The 23,914-nt window shown below is 46.6% G+C and overlaps 1 pseudogene; it reads right to left on the bottom strand.

The window, feature by feature from the left end:
- Positions 1–2,565: 2,565 nt before the first annotated feature.
- On the bottom strand, positions 2,566–14,430 carry LOC131817627 (ribonuclease P protein subunit p29-like; annotated as a pseudogene).
- Between the last annotated feature and the right edge of the window lie 9,484 nt (positions 14,431–23,914).

The following is a 23,914-nucleotide window of genomic DNA, read 5'->3' as shown; positions in this document are numbered from 1 at the left end:
CATACACATGCACACACGCACACTCACCCTACACATACTCGGGCCCCTCTCCACTTTAACTGGACTCTGGGATTAGGCCAGTTTCAGGACATCTCTTGATTCTTATTCATGGTTGGATCAGTGAACTCATCACCATGTAATTGGTGTGTCTTCATTTGTCCAATGGGTACCTGAGGTCCCTTCAGGGAAGCAGTCACAATTCAGTCTTGGAGTGTCGGGAGGACAAGAGCACACGTCCCCCTGAAGGAGCGGCTCTGGGCACCGACGGCTGCTGCGTTAGCACAAATCTAGGGGGTCTGGATTGTGTGACCAGTTTCAAAAACCAACTGACCAGGGATATAAGCAATAGCTTAAAATGTTCTGTTGGTAATTCAGCAGAAGCTCCACAGGCCTGCAGATCCCTGGGTCACAAGGCCATTCGCAGCAGCAAGGACACTGAGAAGTGCTGGATAACTGGGAGTTCTGCTTACGGGCCTGTCAGATGCGCTCCTTTCCCAGTGTTTCACGCAACCAGATTAAACTAGGTATTAGCCAGAGGGAATCCAAAGATGAGGCATTCTTGATTCATACATCCACACCCATCTTTTTTCCAGTAGCTGGGAAGTTAAAGTGTCGAAGTCATCAAAAGTTGTGTTGACATGTCTGATCGTCTCCAGATATTCCTTCAGGATCAGGCAGGGCACTTCCTCACAGCAGCCACCCCAAGCAGGCCAGGTCCCACCCAGGTTGGTCATCCCACTCTCTGTAGATGACAAAATGTTCTGGAGCAGTGGCCTATATGGCTATGGACTGTGGGAGCTCAGAAACCAGGAGGGGTAGACCTCCTTTCCCAAACCAAGCTTAGGTCTTGACCTTTCTGCCCCTCAGAGTGGTGTGTGTTTGTGTTTGTGTGTGTGTGTGTGTGTGTGTGCGCGCTCTATTCAGGAGCTGGAACCTGACCCACTTGAGACAAATGGGTCCCAACCTCCAGGCCAGATCTGTGGCTATGCCATGTCTGGCTGGGCCCTCTTACCAACCCTTCACAACCAAACCCTTCCTCTATCCATCTGGGGCCCAAGACTCCACGGTGGGGTGACCTGAACCTCAGGGCTATTTCTTGACTCCCAGGATATCGGGGATAAAAGAAGGAAGCGGCCCCAACTGGAAGTCATCTGTGACTAGTGGATCAAATTATTTGTAAAGACATTCTCCAGGCAAAACAGAAATGTCATAGCCACGGAGAGTTCTCCCTGCCCATTATCCTGATGCTGGCATCTTTGGGGACGTATGTGCCCACCTACATATGAGCCTGTGGAACAGGCTCACATGAACACTGCACCTTGTCCCATGCTTTCAGACCAGGAGGAGTGTCCCTGCTCCTTCCTACCCTGCAGGCAGGGGCCTGGAGTGTGTTTAGCTGGTTTTTCACTGCTCATGGGGGTGAGCCTGCTACAGTGTCCATCCTTGGCACCTCATCGTACATGGGAGACAGTTCTTCCACACAAGCACCAAGGGTGAGGCCCTGGGCAAATGAGCACTGAGGCGGAGTCCCTTATAGCAAACCAGCCCAGTGGCTAAGCAGGGGTGGGACCTGAGACCTGCAGCACAGGTAGTGATGGCAGCAGTGAGAGAGCATCCAAGTCGACCCTGGACCATCCTGACGAGCCAGGGACCCCACACAGATGGATACAGGTGCACTGAGTGAGGGCTTCCTGCTCTCCCATTGGAGTCGGAGTTTACAGTCCCCTCCCATGGCCTTTCTCCTCCAGTGCAGGGACCCAGCGGGACATACGGACAAAGCCAAGTGTCCAGCACCACTGCTTCACGTGCAGTGAATGAAAAAGCTCATGGCTTTGCTGCTGGTTTGTTCCCAGCAACGTTTCTGCCCTCTCCTCGTTGGTCGGCAAACACTGACTTCTCAAAGGAACGGCCTGTCTGTCCTTCTGAGCCACGTGGCTTCCTGACAGCCACACAGTGGAAGCCGGCCGATGCCCTCTCCCCACTCAAGCCTGCCTACGAGCGCCTCACCTAGTGACTGGTAGGCACACGGCACACAGGCTGAGTCAGACTGAAAAGCCAAGGCTTCCGGCGGCAGCGCACAGCGAAGATCCTGTTGTGGACTCTCCTAGGACATGAGAGCTTGGGAAGAACTGCGGTCTTGATCCCCTTTGGTGGACTCTGGAGCCTAAGAGCCACGGCGATGAGAAGGCACTGCAGGTCGGAGCTCCCTGTACTGAACGACCACTGCAAGCACTGGCTTACCTGGCATCCTGCAACCTGGCCCCGGTCCTGTACTGCTTCCCAGAGCCAGTGAGCCCAAAAGCCCTCTGCGACTTTACCGCTCACTCTCCAGCTTTCCAGAAACAGCAGTTAGGTCCAAGAGTGCCACAGGGGACGTGACTTAAGCTAACATGTCAGATGCTCCAAGCCCCTGGCCTCAGGAAGCAGGCACCTGAGGGAAGAACTGGAGCTGCCTACCAGGGACAGCCTCCAGCCCACCTCCCTTCCAGCCAGGCTGGGCCACAGGGCTCAGTCTTTCACAGGATCCTCTTACTGTCGACACATGTATTTTATTATTACACAAACAATGGATTCATCACAGAACACTCAGGAACAAAGAAAAGGATAAAAGAGAAATAAAAACCTAATAATGCCACCAGTCAGGTCAACCTGTGCCGATCCTGCCAGGATTTTCTCTCACGGGAGCAATGCACACCCGTCATCATCTAGAAACAGACACCCCTCCATTCCCTGACTTTGTTCAGTAAGGCACATTTCTTCCCGGATGATGAACTGTTCTTAACTCCAGTGTTAACGGGCTGGGGTGATCTAGAAGCAGAACCAGCCCAGCCATGTCTCTGCTGAAAGGTGGGCATGAAAGTGTCCCCGGTCCTTGGGGTCCCAAACAGCCGTCTCTGCAGCAGAGAGATTACAGGTCAGCTTCGCTTTGAATTTCTTGGCAGATCGTTCACTTGACCGAAGCTGGAATTTGCTTCCATAAATGTAGAAAATGAAGCCATCGATTTGTACTGCAAACACACAGTTTAGCTTGGGGATAACTGGGGAAAAAAAAAAAAAAAAGAAGAAGAAGAAGAAGAAAAAGGACAAGGCAAAAAAAAATTCTGGCAGTTAAACTCACACGGAAGCACAAGACCTTCCTTAAATGTCTGTATTAGAACATAAGCTAGTACGAAATGCAGAGTCCACAAAGCTCAGAAGCATCAGGATGACAGGACGTTTTTCTGCCCTAAGACCGATGTATTCAGATTTTAAATATAACTCAACACTAACTTTTACTGTCAAAGGCTCTAAGCCAAACTCCCAGAAAAAGTGTGAGAAACGAGTCTCCCCGCATAGTTTTCAGACTGACTCACGGCTTTATACCGTGAAGGCACCCAGACACCACTTTCTGAGGTCTAAAATGAGACAAGAACATACAAGAAAACAGAAGGAAGCAGCAAGAAAAAACAAACTCCAAAATGAAGGAACAAAAACCTCCCGCTGTGGTTTTGCAATCTCAGATCTGCTCGTAAGGGCTGTGGAAATGTCGACAGTCCAGATGCTTAGGCTCATCTGCCAGAACAAGGAGCTCTGGCACACCCAGCAGGGGAGGCTGCACCTGCTTTCCTGGAACCCAAAGGGTTACCGGAAAGGGCCAGATCCTGAAACCCCAGCGACAAGCACTAACCTAGCTCCCCTCAGGGTCTGCTTAGCTCCATTCTTTGGAGGATGGGGCAGAGGAGGGTCTCAGTCATGGAAACGGATGCCTGTATCTGGAAGCACAGCCCAGCAGCCCTCTCTCCAGTCCCATCTGGCTGCAGCTGCTGGGGAGAGCCATGAGGGCAGGCAGGGGTGCTCTCGGCAGGTGGAGGTGCACTGTCAGCAGAGATCTGCAATCTTTGCTGACCTGAGAGGGCAAATGGACCCACTGAAGCCATGAGGAAAGGGCTGATGAAGCCAGGGAGGCAACAGGACACAGACCCTGAGACAGTTCCGTACCTTTCAGGCGGTCTTCTTTGGGGAGGATTTTGAAAACGTGCTTTGTTTCCTATAGGAGAATTCCTGTAACACCCACATAGGACGGGCATTTGGACTTTGTGACTGCAAAGGAAAAGCGCATTCAAGGCCTCAGCCTCGGGGGTGCTGGGCAGCCACAACCAGCTAGGTGGGGGCGGTGGGGAGTGGGGCGCTCCTCAGCTGGACAGGGACCAAGCTGGATGAGAGTCCAGGGTCCCTGTCCCTTGACTATGGCTCTGTAGACTCTCAGCTGTTCTGACAAGATGTCCTTTGGAGGGTCTGCAACCACATGGGTCTTGGGAAGGACTCTGAAGCCAACAGGTCACATGTGTGTCCAGCACCACCAAGATCCACAGGTTGCTGGGATGGGCCCAAGTCTCAGCGATGGGATCTGAAGGAACACCAGTGCATCACATCCTTCCCACGACCCACCAAACTCTGGCCAGAATGGGATCTTGCTACAGGTGGTGAAGCAGTGACTGAGGCGAACTGCCACCACAGGCAGCTGGCCCCTTGGCTCTCCTGACCCATGTCCCATGAAGCCTGCAGACAAGTCACCAAGCATCTGCCACGTACCTGGCACCGTCTGAGGTCAGTGCCGGGCATGACAGTGAACAAGACTGTTCTCGGTTCTGCTCTCAAGGAGCTGATGTTCTAATGGTAGGAGGGAATGTGTGCCACATCAGAAGACTGCATTTTCTGATTGTGGTAACTGTTACGAAGAAATACATAAGGTCACGGGGAGAAGGTTCACTGTTAGTGATGGCAGGCCCTTGGGGGGAGTGACATATGAGTAGGGACCTGAATACTGAGAAGCAGTCAGTCTGTGACACACAGAACTCTGGGCAGAGGGAAGGAACAACAGCAAAGGCTCAAGGTGGGGCCAAGCCTAGTGTGTGAGAAGAAGAAAGCAGGCCGATATGGTTAGACCTGGTGCTCGAAAGAACCAGAGGGAGCCAGAGGGGCCTTTTAGACTTCAGTAAGGAAGCAGAAGATAAACATGGCCTGAGTTTTGGCCTTAAACCTACCCTCGGGCTGCCTGATTGGGGAGAAGCAGTGTGCCAGCAGGGGGAGGGCTAGGCAGCTTCTACCAGAATCCAGGGGCGATGGCGGTGGCTTGGATTTGGGAGTTAGGACGTGCGGATGGAATGTGCTAATGGATCGGGGAAGAAGAAAGGTGTTACCGCCCAGGTTTTGGCTGGACAACCAGGGTAAACACTGGTACCGTGATCGGAGCTGGGAACACCAGGGCAGGGACTATGTGAGCAGGCTGGAGTAGTTCTGGGTATGGACAGGTTGTGATGCCTGCTGGACAGGGGGGCAGCTGTGTGCAGGGCGGCTGGATGAATGACGATGCGCAGGGGAAGGTCTGCCCTGGACATGACACTGGGAGCTGGGAGTCCATAGCTGAGACTGAAAACTGTGGGGAAATGGATGAAAGAGATTCTCCACTCAGGGCTGGGGACATGTGCAGCAGCTGCTGTGCCTCCTGGGAGGGTAGCAGAGGTCCCTGTGTGGAAAGGCACACATAAAGATCATTTAGAATGTATCTAAAAAGTGGCCAGAACTGGCTCAGGTAGCTAGTCTCTCCCACCCTCAACGCTGGTGATCTGGAAATGTCCACGTGACAAGAGTGTGTCTAGCCCTGTGGCACAGAGCCACACTACCACTGAGTGATGCTGTGGGTGTTTGAGGGACCGTGGGCTCATAGGCAAGGTACCTGAAACAAGAGCCCCGTGAAGATCTGCCTTCAACAGCGTGGCCTGATCATGTGCAGCTGCCTAGAAGGTAAGCAGAAGGCCTGTGTTCACCATGAGCGAGAGTTCTGAAGGGGCACACAGGTCTATGAACTTCTGCAGCCAGGTGGCTCCGAAGGCTGCATTCACAGTCATCGTAAGCCTTGGGTTCTGCCCCAAAGGGCAGGTCTGCAGGCATGCAACTCACGTGTCTGGCTTGAGACCACCGCACAGGTCCCGGATATACTGCTTCCAGAGTTCATGCAGAGGGAGAAAAAGACTATATCTGTGGCAAAGGTAGAAAGAAGTAAAGAATTAGGTAACCTGAGCTTGGGATTGTGACATCAACAGGGCATATAAAACAGCCTAAGGCCAAGGACCCCAAGCTCGGTCATGGGAAACTGGGTACAGATCCTACCTCCATAGCAGATAATCTGACTGACTGATATCTGCGTCCCCCTCCTGAACCTGTTTCCGCTGCTAGAACCCTCCTGGTTCTCCGCCATCCTTCCTGCTGGCTACATGTAGCCTGGATGGCCAGCACTCCAGCAGACCCCTCACACCACAAGGCACCCTGCACAGATGGGAGCAGCCGGGTGCTCCCAGGGCAGCACTGCCCCAGTCTCTCCCACACCAGCCCGGGGGGCAGGATGTGCTCATCTGGACGGCTTTTCATGAACTAAACTTAAGTCTTGATTCACCATTGTTCCCTGAGATCTTCTGCTACAGGAGCCAACCCTGAGGGGAGCAGACAGGAGCTGCAGGCTGCCATACACGTCCCCACATAAGGGACCAGGTGTGTCTGGAAGGTGAGTGAGCAAGTGGTGGGACACAGGGGATGGACTAGGTGAGAGGACCTCAGAGGCTTTCCTCTGGGGTCATAATTACGGGTCCTGGTGCCTCATGGGGAACCTATGACAGCAAACTGTTGGTCAGGCAAGGAGAACCTCAGGCTCAAACTCGAAGTGGGTTCTACCTGTGTAGACACCAGCGAGGGAAACCTGGGCAGGCAGTGGCCCCTTCCTCCACCTGCAGCGCAGCTCTCTTTGCAAACGGGGTCCCAGACACAGTGACTGACCGTGCCTGTGGGAGGCTATTTGGCTGCAGCTCTTGGAGCGAGATCTACAAACCGGCCGATGACGAGCATGTGCAGAAGCGTGACCAAGGAGGGATGCAGTGTCAGCTGGAGGGAAGAGCACGTCCTCCCAGAGTGATGCGTCCTTTTCAGAAACTCTGAAACATGCAGGCAGCATGTTCTTTGGCAATAAACCCAGGGGATGATTCTGTCTAGTGCTAGTAAAAGCTGTAAAGAGTATATACTAAGATCCATCAGTTCCCCTCTCTCTGGGAAAGCCGAAAGACAAACAGCCTGTTGCCATGGGTAAGAGACTCACTTCCGGTGGGGGCTCATTAGTTAAGGCTAGGACAGGAGCCAGACAGTCAAAGGGCAAGAGCCTGGCTATGCCTTGCTGTGAAAGCCAAGTGCAAATCCAGCCTGAGTTGGTAAAGGGAGGCTGCCCCCTTGTGGCGGCAGTGGGAGAAGCGCCCTTAGCTTCAGGGGAACTGGGTCTCCCAAAACCACACCCACTCCAGGAGGAGGAAGCTGCCTTTGGGAGAAAGGCAGGAAATCCCTGGCATACCTCTGCTGCATTGGCAAAGAGGTGCAGCTCCCTCCTCTGCCTGGCAGAGAGGCCCTTGGATTTCTTTCTCTTCTCCTTGCGCTTCCAGCGAGTGGTGTACTCCAGGACCACAGCCTTGCGTTGCAGCTGGTCCTCCGGGCTTGTTGGCTCATGTGTGGCGTGTTGTGCTTCAGGAAGGCCCTCACGAAGGTCTCGGCCTGCTGGGCTCCCGGAAGCTGCATGGGGACAGGGCGGCAGAGTGCCCACTGTTCTGGTGGGGGCAGCCGCAGACCCCAGGCCCTCCTAGACACTGCAGGTGAGGTGCCTTCCCTGACCCACCTGCCTCCCGACTGAGCCCCACACAGCCTCTCATCTGCTGAAGGTGAGCTCCCCGCAGCTGTCCAGATGTGAAAGTCACCCTCAAATACCAATTCAGACGCTGCACAAAACAGCCACGTCAAAATTCAACTTCCTACTATACATCTCTGAGATTATTCTGAACGGATTAAAAAAAAAATCCCCAAGACCCTTTATATTAGGAAGAAAAGACTTCTCTGATCCTTGGCAGGGCGGAAAGCTCGAGAAATGTATGCCAATGATATTTATTCAGTCATGACCAGAAGGCAAGCTATGGCGTTGAAGTAATTATCCTAACACTTGGGAAAACAGTACCATCTGGTGCCCCAGGGTGGGCCACACCTTGGCGGGGGCAGGAATCTGACAGGGTGCCCATGTGGCAATCCCCTTTACTTTGGTTTGACCCCATGGATGTGTCATGGCTACTCACTAGGTCTGTTCCCACAGCACTTAGGGGAAGGAAGTAGCAGTGATTCTCAGCCTCCTGGGCTCTCTCTCCCAAGAGCACAACAGCACTTGACCGTGACTCAGCACAGACTCCTAGGACATGTGGGCAAAAAAACTGCCTTGATTGTGTGTAATTCTTGAGAACTCCAAACATCACTGCCTCTATGTGGGGAGTTCCACTGGTCTACTCCTCATTCAGCTGCTCGCATCCTAGGTCGGCCACAGCCTAGGCAGCACTGCCTATGCAGGTCCTGCCTCTTGGCTGGGGATTTCCTGACCCCCTGCTGCACTAAGCAGGCTTTTTACCCTGGGAAGCTAATGTGTCAATAATCACACTCTCCCTTATGGAGAAGCGGGGTGGTGAAGGGATGATGTGATACACTCGACCTTCAAGGCAGCTCAAGTCAGGAGGGCAGTCAGCTTCGACTTTGCACCTTAGATACTAACTAAAGATTCATTATCGTCAGTATTATTACTGTGACAGGACAATTACTTACTTTTTAAAAATACCTAAGTGGCCTTCTTCATGAAGAAACCTAATAAAAGTATATCAGTCTTTCAAAATCTTGATTAGGAGTCCCCAGTGGAGCTTCTGCCAAACTGACAAAGCATGTTGGCAGCATCCAGATGTAACAGAAATTCCACTTAGGAAATGTGATCACCTGCCCTCTTCAAGAGCAAAGGGGGCACAGTGACAAAGCCAAATGACAGTGCTCACCAGGGCAGGTTTCAGGTGGGCATAGCCAGTGTCCCCTACACAGTGGGAGAGGACACACCTTCAAGAGATCCCAGTTAACCAAAGAAGGTAGAAAGAGACCAGCATCTGGAAACAGGCTATCAGAACAGCAGATCTCAATGGAGCCCAACACATCTACTGGACGGATGAGGAGTAAGACATGGGAAGGACATCTAAAGCAGTGCTGGGGATCGAGCCATCTTTGTCATCACCTCTGCTGCTCCCAGACTTCCTGCCATGTACTGTACCTGAACGTCAAGCTCTTTGGCCTCCTTCTGAGAAAAGGCTTGGTAGATCACACCTGGGGAATTCAAACAAACAAGAAATGGCCAATACAGGTTGGGCATGACTATAAGACTCACGACTTTTCTAACTATGAAACTATGGTTATTTAGAGATAGGAGAAGACAGGGATGCTACAGAGAGCACAGACTTCTAAGCTTTCTTGGATGCCTCTTATTCTACCCTCTGGCCACCCATCTTAAGGAGTTCCAAGAGTGTGCTTTCAAACAGTGCTTCTTGGGATGCCTGGTTGGGATGCCTCTTGATTTTGACTCAGGTCATAATCTCAGGGTCCTGGGATTGAGCTCTGTGTCTGGTTCTGCATTCTAGGCGAGTCTGCTTGAGAATCTCTCTCTCCTTCTTCCCCACCCCTCTAAGAGCTCTCTGTGTCAATTAAATAAAGAAATCCTTAGAAAGAAATAAAAATAAATCAATGCTTCTCATATAAATTAATGTAGGAAACTAGGTTCTTATTAAAATGTAGACACCTAGGCCCCACACTCAGGTCTGGCATTTTTTCTTTTTTAAGATTTTTAAAAAAGATTTATTCATTTGAAAGAGAGATAAGAGAAAGGTACACAAGCAGGGTCAGATAGAGAAGGAGAAGCAGACCCCCCACGGAGTAGGACTTCTGAGAAGGAGACTCCCCACTGAGCAGGGCATATGATGCAGGGCTCCATCCCAGTAACCTATGACCATGACCTAAGCTGACGGTGGAGAGTTAACCCACTGAGCTACCCAGGTTCCCCCAGACCCTGCATCTCTAACAAGTTTCAGATGCTCCTGCAGGTCAGCAGGCCACAAGAGGAGTCCACTGGCTTAATCTGCCGCAGGTAAGGGGCTTGAACAGTCGCTCTGTTCTGAATAACTCATATAAACATTGTATCACAGAGCTTCCCAGGACACAGATGGCTGCAAATATTACATTTTGACTGTTAGATGTTAAAAAAAAAAAAAAAAGGACTTTTCACATTTCAGTATCTATGAAATGGGAGTGTCCATACAATAGATGGTGTCCTACACTGATAAAACACAGTAGGTCTTTCTTCAAACTCAAAATATATATAGATCAATGTGCTTTCGACCTCTAAAAACTCTACACGCCTGTTTCTTACTTCATGTGTGTGAAGAAGAAAAACATGGTTCTGGGGATACAGTATGGGTGTAAATGTAGTAAGTATAAGACAAAGGCCTGGTTTAAGGGTCAAAGGACTAGAAAATTTGGTTCACATGACACTCTGTAAATTCCATCCCAGCTCCCTTGTGCTTCCTTGAGTACATCTGAACAAGCAAACCAAAGTGTTTATATTATATAATATACAAAGTATATTATATTACATACATATCATATTATTATATTATATACAGAGTCTGGTTCTCCTTCAAATGCTAGAGTGGCATTAAAATCAGTTTCTAAAGAGCAACCCCAGGAATGACTTTGCTTCACCTTTCATGGGTGCTTCGATTAGACTTGGAAGTCTTTTCTGGAACAATCCACATCTAACAGTTACTGAGCACTCATTACTTGCCATGCACTTGGTTAAAAGCTACACATTTTATCTCATTATATTTTCTGAACAATCTTTTAAAGTAGACATTATTCCTATAATGCACATGAGAAAACTGAAGCTCAGATTTGCTGAGACCCATAACTTTATTACAGAGAGAGGAAGTGGCAGAGGTGGAAATGAACATACTGGTCCAAAGACGGATTTTAACGGTGTCTACACTGCCCTGCTTATAACTGCCCTGGGCGCTTGCTCCCTCCCTAGACATAACTCTTCTCCGATCAACTCCCAAAGTCCAGGGAGGAATACCATTCCTCCGCAGGCTCCCAGCGCTTTCCACCAGACTAGGGTCCTTCACAGAACAGCTGCCAGGGCAGGAACCACCATCAGCACCTCACAGAAGGGGAAACCAGGTCGCAGAGAGGATCGGGGCCTTTACCACCGTCAGCAGGTGGCAGGCAGCGGCCAAGTCGGCCCAAGGCCCTCGGCCCTCCTTTAGCACACTGAGCGGGCCCCAGGGGACCTGCCGCCAGCTCTGACATCAATCTTCAGCGCAGAGACTGCGCCAGGCCAACGGGACTCCGGGCCTCGGTTTCCCTTATGCAAGGCGGGACAATTCCCCTAGCAGTTTCAGTCGGTCTCCGCTGCGAACCGGTCCACCTACCAGCACCAAGTTCCCGACCCTTTACATCCCACCCCTCCCCGGCTCACATCCTCTTCACATTACTCTTCACATTACTCTTCACGTTACTCTTCATTCTCGGGCCGCTTCCGGTGCGTTCCGATGACGTTTCCTGCGGGCGCCCCTCACTCTTTACCTCTCTTCACTTTTCTCAGCAGCCCTCCGCCATCAAAACTTCTCTCGTTAAAGTTTGGGCTGGAGGGAGGTATTGTGCCCGAGCTCGCGCGCCACGCTTAGTCGCCAGACTGAGACGCTGCAACTCTCACCTGGAGTCGCAGGCGAACGGGCTCGCAGGCGTCGTCGTCTGTGACGTCACTGACGCGCGCCGATCTAGGTGGCGCATGCGCCGGGTGGCGGCTCAACTACAGCAGAGGGTTTACTAGTCTTCGTGGTGTATTTGCTTCGTGGGACGTTCTCAGCTCCCGTGTACTGTAGGCGGGGGAAGGCCAGAAACCCCGGGGCTGTGGTTCGGGCGTGTGGACTGCTTGTGAAGAGCTGGAGCAGAGCGGGGCCAGTCGACTCGAAGAGGACTCCGGGGACTTTGGGTATTAGGGGACTACGGAAGTGGGACAAAGATGGTGGGAATGAGGTCCATGGGGTCGCTCATCAGCCGTCTCTACAGAGTAGCCGAGGCCCTGAAGTTGGCATGGACGGCTTAGGCTCTAGTTTTGTCCTGCTCTAAACTAGCTGTGTGACCTCGCTTAAGGCACTTCCCATCTCCAATGTCCCTTTTCCCATCACTGTGAGTGGGTTGGGTCTGATAGTCTGAACGTTTTCTTGAGACCCAGAATGTTAGTTTCTGTCAGGAAGAGAAAAGGCAAGGATCTGATGCCCATTGTTCTGGAGAAGGGTCAAGAGTTGCGGCTGGGAGGCCAGTGCAGACGTCTCCGAAGTGACCTGGTGTGCAGCACGGTGCAGCCTTCATTTCTGCGGAGTGCGGGTCAGGAGAGCAGTATAGCCCCTCCACTTTAAGACACTGGGTCAAACTTCCAGTAAGGTATGAACTCCTTTTAAGGGAGCAGAAATTGTCTAGGAACCCTGAGGTTTTATGTCCACAGATCCTAGTTTGGGAAACATTGATTTAATTGTTTTTGGGTGGTGACCTTGAACTATTTTGATCTTAAACGTAGGACTGCAGGCCCACGAATTCAGTGGCTATCATGTAGCTTGTCCTGGTGAACGTGAACCTTGTATGTCTATTAACATCGAAGTAGAATTACATTTAAATGCATTGCGCTTGTAGATGCCTGAGTCTATGGGACTAAGCTTGAGAAACTGCTCTTGGGGATCCATACCATGTGAACTACCAAATGTGAACGTTAAAAGAGGAGCACGAGACAGCAGAAGATAGTAAGAGCCAACTTCAGTGCTGTAGTCTCAAGGGGGCCCTTTTGAGAGGACCTTTGTGATTATGGTGACAAGGCAGAAGGCAGACCTCTCCCTTCTTGAGAGTTTCTTTTTTTAAGGTTGTTAAAACTCTTTATGTCCTATCTAACCTTTCTGAAGTTGTCCAAGTCAGCTTGGAGGACTGCCAGTCTTCCACGGAGTTCCCTGCTTGTGGTGGGGTGAGCACTGAGAACTGCAGTTACTCTGTAACTCTCTGATCACTAAATTGTTTTTTTATTTTTATTTTTATTTTTTTAAAGATTTTATCTATTCATTTGACACTCAGAGATCACAAGTAGACAGAGAGGCAGGCGGAGAGAGAGGAGGAAGCAGGTTCCCCGCCCAGCAGAGAGTGCGATGTGGGGCTCCAGCCCAGGACCCTGGGGTCATGACCCCAGCCGAAGGCAGAGGCTTTAGCCCACTGAGCCACTCAGGCGCCCCCTAAATTGTTTTTTAAAAAGCAAACACTTTACTGTGTTCAGGAAACAGATGTTTGTGTATGCAGACTGGCACCTGTCCTTACTGATATCGGTATTATTGTGATTTTTGTTTATGATAGCAAAAACTTGGAAGCCTACCCGATATTAAACAATAGTGGATTAAATAAATGAACTATGTGCTAATTAATTAAGTAGGTTAATTAAATGCATTGCAATCACAGGGTAAACTTCAAAAATTCAGATTCCTCAGGATCCCTGGAGATTCTTACTTAGTATGTATGTCCTAAAAATCTGTATTAACAAAAACAAAAATGTTCCCAGGTTATTTTGTGAGTCATTAGGTTTCAGAACCATATTATACATTTATAGAACTTAATATAATAGAACACCACACACCATTAAACAGACTATATTTAAAAGATTACAAAATATTAACACAAAACTAAATGTATGCAGAAAAAGGATTGAAAGACATACTACTATATAGGAAGTTTTTAGTGTCTGTATAAGTGAGCTTATTCTTTCATTTGGAGCATATTCTGCCTTGTTCTGTTTGACTGTTCATGTTTGTTTCTGTGAATTAAGCAGAACAGCTGACTCTACCATTTTGAAGGAGTAGCCTTGTATAGGAATGTTTCCTGTCTAAATTGTATGTCCCTGACAACACTGGTTGGCTAGGTATAGAACAGGAGGAGGTCTCATGGCACTTTTTCCAGGGTCATCCTGGTGAGATGGTGAGATTCTTTTTTTCTTCTTGTCTGTTTTCTAAATTTTATTTAGAGAAAATAAGACTTTCTTATTTTTTTTTTCTTTTCACACTTACAAGTGATAAATTTTCAAATATGACTACTCATGTGTTTTCCCACTTTGTGAAAGTTCCATAGGAAGCCAAAGGTCAAGACCATCATTGAAAATGATCAGCAGCCTCCCTTTGAACAACTTGTGAAAGACTTCACATGTGCAGAAAAATGGAAAGAATTCTGTAGTGACCACAGATATACTTTTAAGTTCTGCAGTTCATATTTTGCTCTCTTTGGACGGGTTTCTTTTGATTGCTGCTTTAAGACGGTCAGGCTGTTAGGTTGAGTACTCAAAAGTCTCATATTCAACCTCAAAAGATTAAGCCTCAACTACTGCTAAATAAGTGGATGCATAGAGGACCCCAGCCTTTGACCCTCCCAGCTCTAGCCATAATGCCAGGGTGGTGCCAACCTGGAGCGTCCCAGGACCACCTTGGCCATGCTTGCTCCACTTTCAGCTGTTCTTCCCAGGTGGCCCCAGTATGGAGTACCTTGGAACTCATACTAGGGTCCATACTAGCTCCAGGTGTTCTGTCAGCATGGCCCAGGGAGCATCACAAGAGTACCCGGCCTATGCTGACTCCCACCTCCAGGTGTCCTGCTAGTTGGCTCTGGTATAGAGTCCCTGGAACTTTTTGGCTCATACCTACCTCAGCTCCAGCCATCTCATCAGGATGACCCTGGAAAAAGTGCCATGAGACTTCCTATTCTATATCCAGCCAGCCAGTGTTGTTAGGAACATAACAATTTACACAGGGAACATTCCTATACAAGGCTACTCCTTCAAAATGGTAGAGTCAGCTGTTCTGCTTAATTCACAGAAACAAACATGAACAGTCAAACAAAACGAGGCAGAAGAATATGCTCCAAATGAAAGAATAAGATAAAACTTCAGTAAAAGAACTAAATGACACAGAGATAAGCAATCTACCTGATACAAAGTTGAAAGTAATGGTCGCAATGATGCTCACCAGACTTGAGAGAAGAGAGGATGAACTCAGTGAGGACTTCAACAAAGAGATAGACAATGTAAAATGAAATCACTCACAGTCGAAGCATAGAATAACTGAAGTAAAAAATACACTAGAGGGAAGGCACCTGGGTGGCTCAATCAGGTTAATTGTCTGCCTTCAGCTCAGGTCACGATCCCAGAGTCCTGGAATTGAGCTCCTCGTGTGGCTTTGTTCTTAGCAGGGAGTCTGCTTCTTTCTCTCCCTCTTCCTCTGCTCTTCCCCTGCTCATGTGTGCACTTTCTCTCTCTTTCTCTCAAATATATAAATAAATAATCATAAAATAATGAAAATTAAATTAGAGGGAATCAGTAGTAGAATAGAGGGTGAAAAGAATGGATCAGTGACCTGGAAGACAAGATAGAGCATCTAAGCTGAACAGCAAAAAGAAAAAAGAATTTCAAAAGTGAGGATAGGTTAAGGGACCCCTGCTGGGACAACAGCAGGCTTACTAACATTCACATTAGAGGGGTCCCAGAAGAAGAAAGAGACAAAAGTTAAAGGAGCTTTAACCACTAAACCAGCCTTAAAAGAAATGTTGAAGAGACTTCTTTATACAGAAGGAGAAAAGCCATACGTGGAAATTAGAGAATTATGAAAGGAAATAAATTTCTTTGATAAAGGCAAACATATAGTAAAGGTTGTAGATTCATCACTTATAAAACTGGTATGAAGGGTAAAAGACAAAAGAATAAAATGAGGGGCACCTGTGTGGCTCAGTGGGTTGAGCCTCTGCCTTTGGCTCAGCGTCCTGGGATCAAGCCCCACATTTGGGCTCTCTGCTCAGCAGAGAACCTGATTCCCCCTCTCTCTGCCTGCCTCTCTACATACTTGTGATTTCTCTCTGTGTCAAATAAATAAATAAAATCTTTTTAAAAAAAAATAAAATGAATTATTTCTAAAAAAATTAGCTAAGGAATTTGCAAAATAAAAAGATGTAAAATATATTATAACCCAAACAGTGGAAGGGTGGGGGGTAAAAACATAGTGCTTTTAGAATGCGTTTGAACTTAAGCAAATATTAGCTTAATATAGGGTAATATATACTTAGCATGTTCTATATGAACTCCATGATAAAAATCCAAAACCTATAATAAACAAGCAAAAAAGGAAAGGAATCCCAACATAACACTAAAGAAAGTCATCAAACCACAAAGGAAAGAGTAAGAAAAGAAGAGAAGAACAAAGAACTCAAAAACAAGTATAAGACAGGGGCGCCTGGGTGGCTCAGTGGGTTAAAGCCTCTGCCTTCAGCTTGAGTCGTGATCCCAGGGTCCTGGGATTGAGCCCCACGTAGGGTTCTCTGCTCAGCAGGGAGCCTGCTTTCCCTCCCTCTCTCTCTGCCTACTTGTGATCTCTCTCTCTGTCAAATACATAAATAAAACCTTAAAAAAAAAACCTATAAGACAATTAACAAAATGGTAATAAGTACATGCCAATCAATACTCAAATGGATTAGATGCTCCAATCTAAAGACATAGGGTGACTGAGTGGACAAAAATACAAGGCGGGGGGCAAGATGGCAGATGAGTATGTGACCTCATTTTATCTGGTCCCTTGAATTTAGCTGGATATCTATGAAACCATTCTGAATACCCACAAATTCAGCCTGATATGTATGAAAACATATCTGGAATGCTATGAGCAGTAAAATGACTGCTTTTTGCAATGTAGGAGGTGCAGAGTCATGAGTATGTGGAGAGATTAAAGATAAACAGAGTGATGAGGGTATCTTCATCAGCTGGCTACCAGAGATTGATAAAACATGAGGGCAAAATCTGAGCCCTTAGAAATCTGCTCCAGTGAGAGACATTCCTTTCTGGAAGGGGCTCAGGGGATGAAAATGGCAGAATTCTAGGTGGGTCATTGTGGTCTCAGGATTCCAGGAGACACAGAAAGAAGAGAGGTGTCTGAGCTGGTAGTGTCCAAGCAGTGGAGTGGGGAAACTGGTTATGGTGAGCAAGTCCAGGAAGGATTCTCAGCTCTGTTCACAATAAACTGCAGGCCAGACCAGTAAGGGGGTTGCTCTTTGGCTGAGCACCCTGAAAAGGATTGGAACATGTGGGCCATATACCACCCCAAGGGAGGGACGAAATGGCTGTGCCCTCAACTGGGTAAGAGTGCTCAGGGTGGTGGCGGCCCCACAAAAAACAACAGGGTGGCACCCAGCCATGATCTGGGAGCAGTGGAGCAGGGTGCTTACACAACCTTACTCACAGTTGCAAAGACATAAAGCAACTAATGCTCACGGGTCCCTGGGAAGATCACAGTGGGCATGAACTGTGGGAGTCTGCAGAGTATAGTGCTCTCAGAAGTGGAGATGGTTTGATCTGGAGGGTTTATTAAAGTGGGGGGAGATCATGATCTTGTGGTTCTGGGCTGGTGATCTGGGCATGGCCATTTTTGTTTTGACCCTCTGAACAGGGGCATGGAAAGTTGCCAAGGAAACCAAAGCCACACATACAACCAGGTCACAGTGATCCTATCCCCCTGAGAAGGAGTGGGGCAACTCACCCAGACAAAGACTCTTGAGAAGCAGATCAGCAGGCCCCTCCCCCAGAGACAGACTGGAAGAACGGGTGAATGACAAGCTTATGGATCCCAAAAGTGTAAAAATCCAGCAGCAGGGATGAAGAATATATTGAGCTCCAGGTGTTTCCTCACAACTCATTTATCATTCAGTCTAAAATTTTCCATATATATATATATATATATATATATATATATATATATATATTAAGATTATTTATTCATTTGACAGACACAGATCACAAGTAGGCAGAGAGGCAGGCAGAGAGAGAGGAGGAAGCAGGCTCCCTGCTGCTCAGAGAGCCCGATGTGGGGCTCAATCCCAGGACCCAGGATCATGACCTGAGCCAAAGCCAGAGGCTTTAACCTACTGAGCCACCCAGGTGCCCCCCATTTATTTATTTTTTTTAACTTTTGCCCCATTTCAACTAGATTCTTATTTTACCAACTTATGTTTTTAAGTCACTTTCTAACTTTCATTTTTTCACATCTACATTTTATAGATTTATAACTCATTCTAGTACTTTTTTCACTTTATTATATTTATACATATATTTTACATTATACATATATTTTACATTTACACATATATTTTACATATATTTACACATATTTTACAAATGCATTTGTATTTTACATTTATACATATATTTTACATATATTTTATTATATTTATACATATATTTTACATATATATAGACATAAGTTTGGGTTTCATTGCAATTTTGGGATGTAATGTCTTCTGGCACACACACAACAAAATTCAGCCAGGACCAAGAGTGAGATTATAGTGTCCCACTCCCCACCGCATTTTTATTGTTTTGTTTCATTTTTACTTTGTTCACTTTTCTGTGATGGCTTCCAACCACTTCAGAATTTTTTGTAGGGTGCATTTGTTTAAGTCATAGTTAATATTTTGGACTCTCTTCATTTGCTCACCCATCCTTCCCTGGTCAGAATGACTAGAAGGAGGAATTCACAACAAAGGAAAGAACCAAAGGCAACGTTCTCCGCCACAGAGCTAATCAATATGGGTATAAGTAATATGACAGAGATGGAATTCAGGGTAGCAATTGTAAAGTTAATAGCTTGCCTTGAAAAGAGTATAAATGACAATACAGAAACGCTAAGGGTAGAAATGAGATCTAATCAGGCTGAATTTAAAATGCTATGAAAGAGACGCAGTCTAAATTGGATGCTCTAACAGGTAGGGTCAATGAGCAGAGGAGAGAATCTAGAGGACAGGTTGATGGAAAGGAATGAAGTTAAAGAAAAGAGAGAAAGACAACTATTAGCCCATGAAGAAAGGCTTTGAGAATTTGATGATGCCTTGAAATGAAACAATGTCAGAATTAGCAGCATCCCAGAGGGAGTGGAAAGAGAGAGGGCTAGAAGACATATTTGAGCAAATCATGGCTGAGAACTTACCTAACCTGGGGAAGGGAACAAGCATTCATGTCCAAGAGGCAGAGAGGACCCCTCCCAAAATCAATAAAAATAGATCAACACTGGACAGATAATAGTGAAGCTTGCAAATCTTAGAGCCAAAGAAGCTATCCTGAGAGCAGGTAGGGAAAGGAGATTTCACCATATACAGAGGGAGAAACATCAGAATAACATCATACCTATCTACAGAAACCTGGCTGGCCAGAAATGGCTGGCAAAACATATTCAGAAGTACATGCAGCCAAGAATACTTTATCCAGCAAGGTTGTCATTCAGAATGGAAGGAGAGACAGAGAGCTTCAAGGACAGAGAGAAACTGAAAGAATATGTGAGCACCAAGCCATCCCTGCAAGAAATATTAAAGGGGATTCTGTAAGCAAAGAGAGACACCAAAAGTAACATAGACCAGAAAGTAACAGAGACAATCTGTAGAAACTGGGACTTTACAGTTAATACAATGGCACCAAATTCATCTTTCAAAAGTGAATGTAAGTGGGCTGAATGCTTAACCAAAAGACAGACTGGATAAAAAAGCAAGAGCCATCCATATGCTGTCTATGCTGTCTACAGGAGATGATTTTAGACTTGAAGACACCTCCAGACTGAAAGTGAAGGGGTGGAGAATAGTTTACCGTACTAATGGACCTCAAAAGAAAGCTGGGGTAGCAATCCACCTGTTAGACAAATTAGATTTTAAACCAAAGACTGTAGCAAGAGATGTAGAAGGACACTATATTATACCAAGGGTCTACCCAACAAGAAGATGTAACAATTGTAAATATCTATGCCTCCAATGTGGGAGCAGCTAATTATATAAACTAATTGATAACCACAGTAAAGAAACATATTTATAACAATACCATGGTAGCAGGAGATTTTAATACCCCACTCACAGCAATGGGTAGATTATCTAAGTAGAAGATCAACAAAGAAACAAGAGCTTTGAATGACACATTGGGCCAGGTGGACTTCACAAATATAATTAGAACATTCCATCCTAAATCAACAGAATACTCATTTTTCTTGAGTGCAAATGGAACTTTCCCCAGAAAAGATCACATACTGGTTCAAAAATCCAGTCTCAACCAATACCAAAAACTGAGATTATTCCCTGCATATTTTCATACCACAATGCTTTGAAACTAGAACTCAATCACAAATTTATTCAATTTGGAAGGAAGTTGAACACTTGGAGATTACAGAGCATCCTAATAAAGAATGAATGGGTCAACCAGGAAATTAAAGAAAAATTTAAATAATTCATGCAAATTAATAGAATGAAAACACATCAGTCCAAAACATATGGGATACAACAAAGGCAGTCCTAAGAGGGAGGTACATAGCATTCCAAGCTTCTCTCAAAAAATTAGAAAAATCACAAATACCCAAACTAACTTTACACTTAAAGGATCTGGAGAGAGAATAGCAAAAAAAGCCTAAACCAAACAGGAGAAAAGAAATAATAATGACAGCAGAAATCAATGAAATAGAAACCAAAACTAACGAAGAGTAGAACAGATCAATGAAACTAGAAGCTGCTTCTTTGAAAGAATAAGATCAATAAACCTCTGCCCAGACTTATCCATGAGAAAAGAGAAAGGACCCAAATTAATAAAATTATGAACGAAAAAGGAGAGACCACAACCAAAACCAAGGTAATACAGACAAGTATTAGAACATATAATGAGGGGCGCCTGGGTGGCTCAGTGGGTTAAGCCACTGCCTTGGGCTCGGGTCATGATCCCAGGGTCCTGGGATCAAGTCCCATATGGGCAGGGACCCTGCTTCCTCCTCTCTCTGTCTCTGCCTGACTCTCTGCCTACTTGTGATCTCTGTCTGTCAAATAAATAAATAAAATCTCCTTTTTTAAAAATTAAGGAATAGAAAATACATTTACTGTATTCTATTGTATTTATTGAAAAAAAAATCCATAGATAAATGAACTCATGAAGTTCAAATTTGTGTTGTTCAAGGATGTATTGTGTGTATAATGGAATATTACTCAGCTATAAAGCATGATGAAATCTTCTCATTCTGAACATATATGGATCAAGAGGGTGCAAGAATAAGTGAAAAAAAATCAAACAGAAAAAGACAAATACCATATGATTTTGATTACATGTGGAATCTAAAAAACAAACACAGAAAAAAAAAGCTGAATTAGACTCTTAAATACAGAAAACAAACTGGTGGTTCCCAGACGGGAGAAGATATGGTTGGGGGAGGGATGGGCAAAACAGGTGAAGGAATTAAGAGTTACAGACTTCTAGTTGTAAAATGAGTAAGTCATGAGGATGGAAAGTGCAGAGTAGGAAATATAGTCAGTTATATAGTAACTTTATACGGTTACAGATGGTGACCGCACTTATCATGGTGAGCATTTTGTATTGCATAGAATTGATCAATCACCATGTTGTACACCTGAAACTAGTACCGTGCTGTAGGTCAACTGTACTTCAATAAAAAATGTGATTGTAAGTACATTGAATAACTTAGAGGAAAAGAGGGACAAAGTGGGTAAAAAGAGGAGGAATTTCAGCACAGAAATTCCATAGCTGAAAAATATTTTCAGCGTTTCCTGAGATGGCAGAGCCTACTTGTGCAAACTTAACCTTTTTAAAACTACTGAGGCTATATCCCCAGACCACACACACTTTCCTTTTTAATCATTTGATAAACAGATATTTGTCTGTCGAGTGCTCTCTGGGCCCCTGTGTCTTGCTTGTTAAATAAAAGGTGCCCTGGGGACTCTTAGCTGCCCCCTGAAGCCCCAAATGCCCTACTGGAGAGGAGTCATCTCCCAGGAAATGGTCTCTGTGAGCCCTGGGTCCTGAGAACTGTGTCCCAGAGCCTCAGGCATCTGCAGAGCTGGGATGTGGGGCTTGCCAGCTGGAGAAGAGCTCCAGGGCCAGGCTGGACTCTGAGTCATTTTCCAATTTTCTCAGTAGTCAAGTCAGACCTCATTACTGAGGGTCGTTCGTGTTTGTCCATGAAGTAATAGGAGGACCAGCTCCACTTTATCCCCGGTGCTGGCCTGCAGAGTAGTCGGGACCTGAAGGGACAGCAGCCTTCTTTGTGAGCTTGAAGGGGTTTCTCTATTTGTCACAGTCCTCTGGACTCAGTGGAGACACCCAGGAGCTGTGAGGATATTGATGGTCGATCCATCTCTAGTGCACTCCTGGAGGCCTGCTGGTCTCTGCTTTTGGTGCACTGATGGCTGTGAGGGAGACCCCCACACCTGGCTCACGGCCAAGAGCAGAGCCCAGCCCATCTGACACAGGGTTGGGTGGCGGGAGAACATGAGGGGGGAGGTGGTCTGAAGTGCTGATGACAGGACGCACTTCAGATTTCTGACAAACGTGGAGTCAACTGTGAAATCTCCTTTCCTATATAATGAGGTTCTTTGATGCCTGAAGAAGAACTGGCTTTAAATCAACCATTTAGGCTAAGATAGGTTATAGCGGCATCTGTTATTTTCTGGTTTACATTTTTGGTGGGGCGGGGGCGGAAGGGAGGTTTTAGAATGTTAGATGGAAATGCTGTCTTGAGTCCTCAGCTGCATACCCCAGTGTGTCACGAGATGGCAGCCTAACACAAGGATTGAGTCAGTGGCTGGCGGCCTCCTCCAGAGTCTTGGAGTCCTTTTCCTCCAAGCCTGTCAAAAACCCGGTTTACCATCCACTTCAAAGAATTGCAGCCTGGGTACTAAAAACCACGACCATTCAGGAGATGGGGTTATTTCTCTCTAAACAATGTAACTTGATTTTGATTAACACTTTCCCAGCCAGAATGGATGGTGACGGAGTTAAGTGGTTTAAACAAGGTAGAGATTAAAAGGAGAGGAGAATGATGAGATCCTGGGGAAGAGACGTGATTGTGGCTGACATTCAGAAATTGATGGCGTATCAGTGAGGTGGAGGGAGAGCAGGTGAGGAGGGGTTCCACTGGCTCGATTGTGGGTAGATTGCAGCAGGTTCTGGATGGGGCTGCTTAGAGGAAGGTGAGAGAATTTCCACCGCAGTGGGGTTTGTTTGTTTTTGGAAGTGCCTTTTTTCCTTTTACTTGAAATGATTTTCTGCCCAGTGACCCTGTTATTACCATGGAGAGAGACACTCCTACCTGCAGAGTAAATAATACAACATGGGGCAGTGATGTATAGACATGAGCTCATGAATTTCATGTGACAAGTGTCCTTTTCTGTGTTCATGGAGGTAGAAATCAAAACAAAGGGAGCTGAGGTTACTTAGTAAAATTGCTGCCAATTAAGCTTTTTATTATTATTTATTATTATTATTATTATTATTATTATTATTATTTTGACATTGGACACTGGTGACATTTATTTGTGACATCTGGGTTAAGAAGCACTTGATTGTTTTACCTCCTCCTTATCAAGGGACAGCAAGTGCTTTTGGAGGGGAAATGGAAGGTCCTGAGGGCAGTGGAATGGGGTGCTGCCCCTTGTTATTCCAGGCTGCCTGTGGGAATTGCGGGATCCACAGTGTGGGAACCCCAAGGACATGCAGCGAGTGTCTTTGAAGGGATGCATGAATGACCACGTGTCTGCAATCCACTGAGAGGCACAGAGAGGGGCTGCCTCATGCTTAGGCAGAAGAGGTTACCTCCTGAGCAGTGGGAACCCAGGGGCACCATAAATGCCAGTCCCCGACCCCACCCATATAGTAACAGGCATGCTCCTGCTCCAGGAACCAGGGTGCTTGGAATTCCAATGGGGAGTCTGCTTTCTCCAGAGCTTTATTTTGGAAATATAAACACTTACTGAGGGTAGTGAAGTGAGCCCTTTACCTGGCAGCTGATCCTGGTCTAAGGAGTCAGGATGGGATGAGGGGTGACAAGGGAGGAGATAAAAAGTGACTTGGCTCACTTCACCCTTTTGCCTTCACAGTGAAAACGTACTTAGAATTTCATCTGATGGAGCA

The sequence above is a fragment of the Mustela lutreola genome, chromosome 16 (assembly GCF_030435805.1).
Source record: "Mustela lutreola isolate mMusLut2 chromosome 16, mMusLut2.pri, whole genome shotgun sequence".
Taxonomy (NCBI): domain Eukaryota; kingdom Metazoa; phylum Chordata; class Mammalia; order Carnivora; family Mustelidae; genus Mustela; species Mustela lutreola.
Note: the sequence above shows the minus strand (reverse complement) of the source record. Positions and strands in the feature narration are given on the sequence as shown.